Genomic DNA, 11,634 nt, shown 5'->3' with positions numbered 1-11,634 from the left:
TCCCTTTAAGAAAGAAGCTGCCATTCACCTGTGAGGTGTGCAGTTAGCCGACAGCCTCCACTGTAGCACCTTCAGAATCTCTTGCAGCATTTGAGACAAAGCTGCACTCTTTAGCCTATGACTAGGTACATGGGGGTACTGAGGTCTGGCTTTTTTTTCCCTGCCTACTTCTGTTGGGCAATCTCTGCCTTCAAGTTTCTCATTGGATTGGATGAGACTTATTAGATCTGTATCTTCTGTAGTTGTTCCACAGTTCTTGGACATTCTGTTCTGGTTCTCTCCCCCACCCCCAGTCTCTTTTCTCTTTGCATTTTAGTTTTGGAGGTTTCAGTTGAGATATATCCTCAAGCTTAGACATTCTTTTCTTTGGTATGTCCAGTTTACTAATAAACACAAAAAGGAATTCTTCTTTTCTGTTATGGTGTTTTTGATCTTTAGCATTTCTTTTGGTTCTTCTTAGAATTTCCATCTCTCTGCTTATATTGCCTGTGTGTTGTTGCATTCTTGCATGCTATCTATTTCATCCATTAGAGCCCTTAGCATACTCATCATAGTTGTTTTAAATTCCCATTCTGACAATTCCAACATCCTGCCATATCTGAGTCTGGTTCTGATGCCTACTCTTTCTCTTCAAATTGTGTTTTTTGCTTTTTAGTATGCCCTGTAATTTTTTTCCTTTGATATCTGGACATGATACACTGCGCAGAAGGAACTTCTATAAATAGGCCTTTAGTAATGTGGCGGTAGGTGTGGGTGGGGAGGGGGAGTTTCTACAGTCCTACGAGTAGGTCTTAGTCTTTAAGTGAGCCTGTGCCTCTGGACTGTGAACTTCACACATACTTCTTAGTCACCCCCACTTCCTTCCACTCCTTAGGTGGACAAATTGGCTAGAGTGGGCTTGCAGTTGGGTAATTCTCTTCTCCCAGGCCAGTTAGACTTTCTTAAGACCCTAGCAGGTTAGTCTCTACTTAAATAGTTTCTCCTGAGGGCAGATATTGTCAAGAAGAACATGATGCTCTTGCACATTTCAAAAGATTTCTTTTTTCCTTCCCACTGCCAGAAGTGCATGGGGACTTTTCTCTGACATTCACTTTGAGAAACTGGTGGAACTCTAGGAGCTAAAACTTACAAAAATGTGCCCCTCTGCCCCACCCTGTGATGAGGTCTTCCTGGAGATTTAAGTCTCAGAATGGTCTATACTGAACTTCCAGTAATTTGTCAATTACAGTGTCACTTTGCTTACTCCAGCCACTCGTTCCAAGGAGGTTCTGATTATGGTTTTTGGTCCACTAAATTGTGATTCTCTATATTCCCTTGTTGGTCTCTCCACTTTAGGGACAGTGATTTACCCTTGACCTCATTTATCTTCAACTCTCTGAGGAGAGTTGTTGATTTTTCAGTTTATTCAGTTTTTGACTTGTTAGTATGAAATGATGACTGCTAAGCTTCTTACGTCCCGACTGGAAAGTGGAAGCGCTAACTTTTAAAATCATAAATAGCGCTTGCATTTTTAATCAAATGCTTTTCTTGCACCTATTGAAATTATCATGGATTTTGTCTTTTAATATGCTAACTGGCTTAATTACATAATTGGTTTTCTAATGTTAAACTAATATCATATTTCTGGAATTAAAAAAAATTTAAGGGGCGCCTGGGTGGCTCAGTAGGGTAAGCATCCGACTTTGGCTCAGGTCATGATCTTACCACTCATGAGTTTGAGCCTCTTGTCTGGCTCTGTGCTGACAGCTCAGAGCCTGAGCCTGCTTTGGATTCTGCATCTCCCTCTCCTCTCTGCCCCTCCCCTGCTCACACTCTGTCTCTCAAAAATAAATAAATATTTATTTTTTTAATGTTATATCTATTTTTGAAAGGGGGGGATGAGCAGAGAGAGAGGGAGACAGAGAATCTGAAGCAGGTCCTGCACTATCAGTGCAAAGCCCAACACGGAGCTCAACCCACAAACCATGAGATCATGACCTGAGCCAAAGTCAGATCCTCAACTGACTGAGCCACCCAGGTGCCCCTTAAATTTTTATTTTTCAAGTAATCTCTACACCCAACGTGGGGCTTGAACTCACGACCCTGAGACCAAGAGTCACTTGCTCTACCACAGAGGTAGCCAGGCATTCCCAGGTCATTTTCACACAGTTAATAAAGTGATGATAAAATAAGAATCAGGTCATGTTACTCTCTGTTCAAACTGATCCTTCGCATTGTACTTAGAATAAACTCAAATTCTTTCTGTGGCTTCCAATATCTGGCCTTGCCTCTTTTCCAGCATCATTTTCTGTCACTCTCCTTTTATTTTTTATTTAATTATTTTTAAAGTTTTTTTATTTTGAGAGAGACAGAGACAGCACATGAGGGAGGGGCAGATAGAGAGGGAGAGGAGAATCCAAGCAGGCTCCACACTGCCAGTGCAGAGGTGACATGGGGTTCGAACTCAGGAAACCAAGAGATCAATGACCTGAGTTGAAACCAAGAGTCAAACGCTTAACTGACTGAGCCAGTCAGGTGCCCCTCTATTATTCTCCTTTTAATTCGTATTGAACTTTTTCTATTTCTCCACTACATCGTGCTTATTCCTGCCTCAGTGTTCTTGCCTTCGGACATATGCTTTTCCTTTAAATCTTCCAGTGGCAGACTATTGCTTATCTAGGCCTTTGTTCAACTGTCACCTGCTTTGAAACATCTTCTCCATTGACCCTCTCTCAGGTTCTTCTGTCATGTGTTCTCTAGTTGCTTTTTTAAAGCTACGTTTTCTTCATAGCACTATGGCTCTTTGGTATTATTTTATCCATGAGTTTACTAGCATTTATTATTATCTTCTTAAATTAGCATATAACACCAAGAACTGAGGGATCTTGTTTGCCTTCTTCTCTGCGTGTCCCAGCACCTAGAACAGTGTCTGAAACATAGCTGACTTTGATTGATATTTGCTAAATAAATACATGAATGAGGTGATATAATCCTCTAAAGTAATAGCAACCTTCTCGGAAGCTAGTCAACAGGGTCTTTTTTTTTATTTTTGAATTTTATTTAAATCCAAGTTAGTTAACATTTAGGGAGTAATGATTTCAGAAGTAGAATTTAGTGATTCATCACTTGCATATAGCACCCAGTGCCCATCACAAGTGCCCTCCTTGCCCATCACCCTTTTAGCCCACCCCCCATCCAACACTCCTCCAGCAACCCAAGTTTGTTCTCTGTATTTAAGAGTCTCTTATGGGTTTGCCTCCCTCTCTCTTTTATCTTATTTTTCCTTCCCTTCCATGTTCATCTATAACAGGTCTTTTCTATTCATACTATGGATATGTTTTCATTACCTGTGGTGATGGTTTTCCAGATCCCTGCTTATTAAGCAAAGGGAGGGTGATGTTGTCCTCCTTGAAAATAAGAACTAATTTGATAGTGAAGACCAGGGACAGGTTATAGCAAACCATAAATAGTTCCATCAACTTTGAGTGCCCTTTCTTTTCAAATGCAACTTGTGAGGCACACTGACTGATGTTAAAGAACACTAGCACTGGAATGGTTCATTGGGACCCCATCAGGTGTGCCTACCATTCTTTAATAGCTTGAAACATACTAATGGAAGATGGTGCTATTTGATAGATTAAAAAAAAACAACTAACGGTTAGGGGCACCTGGGTGGCTCAGTTGGTTGAACCTCTGACTCTTGATTTTGGCTTCAGGTCATGATCCTGGGGTCATGGGATTGAGCTCCGCTTTGGGCTCCACTCTGAGTGTGGAGCCTGCTTAGGATTCTCTCTCCTTCTCTCTCTCTCTCTCTCTCTCTCTCCCTCTGTCTTCCTGCCCCTCTCCTCTGCTCTTGCTCTTTCTCTTAAAAAAAAAAGCTAATAGTTAAACTGAAAGGAATTCTACATTTTTATCACATATATGTATAGGCTTATAAAATTTTATATTTGGATATGCGTTCAGACATCTAATCCAAAGCATTTATTACGCATATAAGGAAGATGATACTCAAAGCTATTAAGTGATTTACCCACAGTCACTTAGAAAAAGGGTGTCACAACTGAGACAATTACCTAGGTTTCTTCCAGTTCTTTCCTTTGGCGCTAATGTCATTCACTGTTAGTCATCACCAATTGACAGTTAAAGTAGCTAGTACTTCCAGCAATATCCCCTCTTTCTGGCCAGAGATGTTGGATTCAGGGTGGACATTTGACCCACTCCAGTCCAAGTAAACTCTGTTTCAAGAGTTTGTTTGTTTGTTTATTTATTTACAAGTTTTATTTAAATCCAAGTTCATTAACATATAGCGTAATAAGGATTCAGGAGTAGAAATTAGTCATCCAACTAGTGCCCTCCTTAATGCTGTTTTCAAGGTTTTAAAATTTGGAACAAAAACAAAAAGGCCTGAGATTCAGTCTTCTCTCATGGTGGAAGTCTTAAGCTGTAATGTTTGGGAGCTATTGGCATCCAGGCCTTCTACCTGTGAGAAACAAAACTGCAATGAAACAGCCTGAATCCCATTAGCCTTAGGGGAGAAACAGATCCTAGAGAGAGATTCCTGGCAGCATCTGAGTCCTTGTTTCTAGGAGCCCAGCTGCCTTTCCCATAGTTGTACTACTACGAAATCTGAGATCCTTCCATTCCTTCTCAGTTTTAGTTGTTTTCTGTCATTGCCACCAAGAAGTACATGTATTAAACAGCTATAATTTTTATAGCAATATTCTAAGTTCCCAAGAAGAGGCAAATTAAGGAGAGGCCTCTGCTATGTGTCATATGAGACATACGTTATTATTATTTTTTTATCCTAACAATCCTGTGAAGCTGGTCTGATTTTCTCCACATTTCATACGAGGGAACTGAGGTTCAGAAAGAATCTATGTCAGGTTAGAAGGCTAGTGAGTAACTGCATTAGAATTTGAATTCAGATGATTAAATTCCAAAGCCTGTGCTCCTTCCAATGAGTCAGATCATCTTAAATTCCGTGCTTTCAGTTTTGCTAATCAAAGTGTGGTATTGAGACTACTAGTATTGAGACTACTAGACTACAGTGAGAGACTGTGTTGGCATCACCCGTGAGCTTGTTAGAAATGCTGAATCTCAGTCCTTACCTCAGACATACTGAGACATTATCTGCATTTTAGCAAGATCTTCAGGTGACTTATGTACATATGAGTTTGAGAAGCTCTGAATGGAAACCAAGACTTTGGGGGCCAATAGACCTAAGCTAAACAACTTTAAACTATAATCCAAAATTTCAGAATCATTTCTCTCATCTACAAAATGGATAAATTAATACCTACCTCAATGGAGTTATTGTAATGATCATAAAGCCACCAGCACAGTGTCTGATATGGTAGACTCTTATTTCACATTAGTGTCCTTCCTTTCCAACATTAAATAATTGTATGATTCTTGCCGTTATTGGATGTCACTGATAAGCACATACACAAAATGGCACAGAAAAGAATATGTGGATGCATAATGGTTTCTCCCAAACAGAGTAGTGACTGCAAGGGTGAAGGGTCAAGAAAAAGTGTGGTTTGGCTTTCTTTTTCATAATGGATACACAAAATCGAGTTCACATTAGTAGTATCAATGACAGAGAAACAGAGGGAAACTAACTAACTGGTCTGAATAAGAAACACATATTTTTTAAATAAAAATTAACTCTAGTATTTTTTAGAATTGGCAGAGAAGTTATGTAGATTGTGAAGGGAGCAAGGTATTAGGCCAGGGAAGAAATATGGAGTTTTTAGGAAAGTAGCCAATTATTTCTGCTGCCTGTAGATCTTAAGACCAAAACTGGATAATCTGAAATCTCACAGGATAGAGAAAAGAAATATGATTGCCATTATATTAAAAGTACTCATTTTTGTCTCTTGTATGTTGATAGATTTGCTCACAAGGCAGAGTATATGATTCCAGTGATAGTATAAGAGTATAATAAAGTTACTTAAATCCTTGAGCATAATACAAGGCTTTGGTAATTTTTCTATATGTCAGCAATAATTACTTAAAAGAAGTAGATTTCATTCAGTAAAACAAAATGTATATTTTACGTATTTGAATAATTATTATAATATGTCGAATATTGTACCTATGATGAAAAAAATCACAAAATCTTAGTGAAGGACATACAAGTCTTGGATCATTACAGAATGGTTAGGAAGATAATGCTATAAAATTTTAACTTCTCTCCAAATCAATAATTAATTAATTAATTAATTAATGCAATTTAGATTAAAATCCTAATGAGGTTTTTCTTGGGCAATTTGACAATGTGATTATAACATTAACCAGGAAGTACAAACAGCAAAGAATAGGCAAGAAAACAAGAACAAAAAAGAGTAGTGAGATATATATTTTTATTTTTATTGAAGTAATATATATAGTTTAAATTTTTTTAAATGGGGATGCTTATATTAGTTATCTTTGCTTAACAAATTAACCAATTTTAGCATTCATTATCTTAAATAATGAATAGCATTCATTATCTTACATAATGTGATTATTTATTTATTTGAAAGAATTTTTTTTTAACACTTATTCATTTTTTGAGAGATGGAGACAGACACAGATATGAGCAGAGAAGGGACAGAGAGAGAGGGAGACACAGAATCTGAAGCAGGCTCCAGGCTCTGAGCTGTCAGCACAGAGCCTGACACGGGGGGTCAGGCCCACAAACCACAAGATCATGACCTGAGCCGAAGTCAGACGCTCAACTGATTGAACCACCCAGGCGCCCCTGTGATTGTTTATTTTATGTGTCAACTTGACTGGATCATGAGATCTCTATGTATCTGGTAGACATTATTTCAGGGTGTTTCTGGAAGAGATTAGCATTGGAATCAGTAGACTGAGTAAAGTGAATTGCCTTCCCCAATGTGGGTGGGCATTACGCACTGTATTGAGGACTGAATAGAAGAAAAAGATGGAGGAAGAAGAATTTACTCTCTCTCTTCCTGACCGCTTGAGCTGGAGTATCAGTCTTCTCTTGACCTTTGATGCTCCTAGTTCTATAGAGATGTCTTCCTCCCAGAGGGAGATTTTAATCTGCAGGTTAAAGACTTTTAACTGACCCCTCTCCCCACACCCCCCAAGTCTCTTTCCCTGTCCCTGTTTTGCTGTGTAATTTAAGCTTGAAGAAATCAGGTAATTTGTTCTATGTCTAGATTTTATTGAATGCATCCCCATAGTGCAGTTTAACATGTTTCTCTGCCCTGTTATGTCTTGCTAGCTGGCAGTTGAATCTACAGGTTCGATCAGGAGCTGGAGGATGGTGATTTAAGATACCTTTTCAGTGTCCGACTTCAGAGCTCACTCTTCCCTTCTCCTCATGTAGTATCACCAGGCTGCTGGCTTACTTTCTGAGATCTCCTGGCTCTTTTCCCTCTTCAAGTCTGGATCTCCTGTCTCCTATTTCTGTCACCTGCAGCGTTTGGATTCTATTCCCAGCACTTTCTCCTCAGTTGGGGAAATGGAGTTAGGGTTAGTTAGCTCTGAGGGTTTATGGGCCCTGATATGCTCCAGTCCCTTCTGAACTCATCACGTACCCATTGCATGCACCTGCTTCTGGACTATGCATGGCTCTTCTCCATTTCAGCTGCTGTCCTCAAATTGGCCCACTGAGCTTTCCGGTGCATCCCTGTCAGCTTGATTGGTATTCTCAGTCTGTCTCGTGTCCCTGCTGTTTTTCTCTGCTTTCTCTTGCTAATACCACACAGCTCTGTAGCCTATTGGTGGTTTGTCTCTGTTGTTACTTATATTTTGAGGTGGTGGGGATACTTTGTGGTAGTAGTTGTCCAAGACTTTGGCTTGCTACTTACTTTGTCTACTTTTTTAATCGGGGGAATTTAGGGAGGTTAAAAACTCATGCCAGTGATGTTGCCATTTTCCCACTATTCTTCACACTTTATTTTTAAGTAAAAAATGTTAAAATGTTATTAAAATTCCTGAGAGATTATGTTGCTTGATTTGAGTTTGTTGTACTGCTTTGATTATAAAGGACAGGATTGTGTTGAAAAGCAAGGTTAGTGTCAGAGACAAATAATTTTGGAGGCTTTCTCTGATAATTTAAAGAAGGAAGTAGGTCTGGAAGACATAATGTTTCATGGCCTGGGCATGAGAGTAAAGGATGTGGTCTCAAAAGATGACGGAAATTTATATTCCAAAGGGGGTCTGAACTGACAAATTGCATCAGTCCATGGAGAGGAAACGAGTGTTCTCCTTTTTTTGATTTGGGTATAACATGAAGACTTCTGGCTTAGATTCTCCCCATAGGCTCACACCATGACACCAAAAGTGTGTTAGAACTGTCTTCTTGGTAAATAAACTAATGAAAAGTGTAGATTTTATCATATGGGATCTAACAGAATGAAAAATCATTATCTTATTTTAATATGGAAGTTTCCTCCTGATAAATTGAGAGTTTCCCACATAACAGTATACCAAAGAGACAACATTCCTATGAAGTATAATTGTCAGCACTATAATCCCCATTACGAGAAGGAAACAGAAGTACCTCATTCATTAATTTATTCATTCATCCATGTATCCAATTGAGCATGGTGATACAAATATACTAGTTATGTTAAATCAAGTAATAAAACTCAAGAGTGCAAAAAAATTTAAAAGAAAATTGTCTCAATGTTGAGATCTCGCTCTTCCTAAGGCCAGAAAACTTCACTTGGTCAATTCCACCTGCATTTCTGTTACCCACAAATCTCTTCTGTCCCCACATAATTTCTGGCTAAAATGTAATCACTTTAGAATGATCTGATTCCCCTTGTTCTTCTCAGGGTAGCAACTAAACTCTTTGGGGTGGAGTGCATAGGTAGGGGGTAAGAAGAGATACCTGATTTCAGATGTGAACACCCTTGCCTTTGACCTCAGAAGCTGATGTCCACGTTTCCATTGCTTTTGGATCACTGATATATGCACTCAGGTGTGTCCTTAATTTTGACCTCTAGGCCATTCAACCCTTTGTAGTCCTCCCAGCCTCTTTGAAGGGTCTTTATTGCCATAGACACTAAAGAACAGGTTTGAGGGCTTTCCTCTGCTTTCATACACAATGCTTCATGCCAACATGCTGCTGTCTGTTGGCTTATTAAAGAAAACCCCCAGGACCTTGGTTGTTTTCCTGATCGCTGTGCTAGTAATAGAACTCAGATCTTTTCTGTCTTCAGATCTTAGGAACATATCTAGGGGTCTGTTATTTTAACTCCATAGTTTCTTTTAGGCTAATCTTGACTGTGAAGACGAGGCACAAGTCCCTTCTTGGGAGATACACACTAATACATCTAGGATGAGAAAATTGGTTCCTCTTTCCAGCAGACTGCATTACTGTTTATAATTAAATCACCACCCATCACTGCCCTGTAAGATTGTACTCCATGCCTATTGACATGTGATTTGCCTCTGGAAGCTGTTGACTTCTCCAGTGACTTAGGGTTTGGATCTATGAAAGGTTTTGGCCAATAGGATTTGAGTGGACATGTCATGATACATTGGAGAAGCAGTTTTAAGAGGTCTCATGTGTTTCCACTAGCTCTCTGGCTCTTCCCATATGCCGTGAGAATTGCCAAGTCCCAAATAAGGGCTGCTTCTTCAGCCTGGGACCTGGAACAAGAAGACCCAGGGAGCTGATCCACAGCATGTTATTAATACAAACAAGAAAACTTTGTGGCAATTCGCCATTGGGATTTGGGCGTTATTTGCTTTTACAGCAAAACTAATACATTATGGTCTAATGTCTGTCTTTCTTTCAGCTCTTTAGAAGCTGAAACTCATGAAGTACAGCTACTGCAAAACCAAACCTTTGACTTATGAGACTATTGTCACACCATGAGCTTGAAATCTATTAAACAAACATCTGAGAGTTGCTTCTTCTTTCTTCCTGAGGCAGGGAAGGAAGTGCTCTGGCTGTTTGGGAAGAGTCTGAGACCAGAGGTAGAGGACATGGAAATGTAGGTGTATGTGTACAGAGCTGGGGGATGACACGCCTCAGTTAAATTTCATATTTTTGTCCTGACATACAAAACTACACAAAAGAATGAAATATACCACTTGAAAACTCCAAGATAGCTATCCTTTCTATGCTTAAGGGATTTATAGGGCAGATTAGTCATTTCTTTAAGCAACTGTAACACGAGGCAATAAATACTAAGTGTGTCAGCGAGGTGTACAGAGAAAGTGCTATGGAGCTCATTGAAGAAGAGGCCTTTAAGGATAGGTGGGATTTAGAAATGCAGGGATAGGTGAGAAAAAGCACTTTTCACTCAAGATGCAGATAGAGCTAAATTACAGAGGAGGGTGAGTGCCATGGATGGGGCCCATCCATGAGTAAACAAGTAAATGTGAGTGACTTTATTTTGTTCATTATTTAGGAGACTGGTGGGAGGGTCAGGTCAGAAGGTTAGCAGAAGTCCAGTTGCAGTCCTAGCTAAAGAGTGTAGACTGTGACATGGCTAAAGAGCATGCAGAAAAAGGACTGGAAAGTGGATTTCAGCAGCATTTATTATTTTAAAAACAATGTGTCCATGTAAAATTTTGACACATAAAGTATGTATAAACAGTTGGAGAATCAATTCAGAAAAATTCTGTTATCTATTTAACCATGATAGATTACTCTCCCCAAATGGCTTGGGTATACTAGCTGTGTGTGTATGATTGCTAAACAGTCACTGTATTTATGAAGTCATTTCTGGAAAATAGTCGATCTGGTTTGTTGTTAGTGGTACTGGATGCTATGTTTCAGTCAAAGAAACAGCCTTAATTGCCTGCAGTAGTTGCTTGCTATGAGGGCACATCTTGCTATATTTAGATCTCCTTGACATTTTAATTAATGATTAAAAAATAAGCACATGAATGTGTGAATATACCTAATGGCACTGAAGTGTACACTTAAATGGTGAAAATAATAAATTTATGTATATTTTGCCATCCTCGGTCCCTCTCCCCCCCCCCAATCTTCTTATGGAATAGTTTACAAATTAATAGAAGTTTGGAGCTGGAAATTCCTCAGCTCATCTCTCTAAGTCAACTCTACAGGGGTTGAAGTTGCCTACGTGATGATGTGACATTCTAGCATTAGATAACCTCTTCCTGGTCTTTCCTACTCTGCAGATAGGGATCCAGGGGTCAGGAGAAAGTCTTCTCTTTCTCTTGCCCACTGTAGCATAGGAGAGAGGGTGTGTGTGTTGTGTCTGTGTGCCCTGGCGCGCACACGCGCTCTTGTCTGATTGGAGACCTCTGAACCGTCAGCCGCGCTCTTCTTCCATCCTGGGGAGAGGTGCAGTTTAAAGGTTCTGTCACAGCACTTTAAAGGATCCTGGACAATTTGGCAGGAGCTTAGGAGGCAACCATCGGACTGAAGGCGCGGCTGGAGTGAAAAGGTTTGGATCTCAACGACAGGAGATGAAAGTTGGCAAAAGCTCTGCCCAAGCTTTTGCTCTGGATCAACTTTCCAGCGTGTTTGTGATGAACAGCACTTAGGACCTGTCCGCTGGGTGGTGCACCCTCCTTCCGCCCTGTGCTTGTTTCCCATTCCCGCCCCAGGGGCCCTGCTATCGCAGTGCCCGCTCTTGTCCCGCGCACACCCGGCCTGTCAGGGATGCTGGAGACAACGCGTGCAGCCGCCGCGGCCGCCGCCGCGGC

This window comes from Lynx canadensis, chromosome C2 (genome assembly GCF_007474595.2).
Source record: "Lynx canadensis isolate LIC74 chromosome C2, mLynCan4.pri.v2, whole genome shotgun sequence".
In the NCBI taxonomy this organism is placed as follows: domain Eukaryota; kingdom Metazoa; phylum Chordata; class Mammalia; order Carnivora; family Felidae; genus Lynx; species Lynx canadensis.
Note: the sequence above shows the minus strand (reverse complement) of the source record.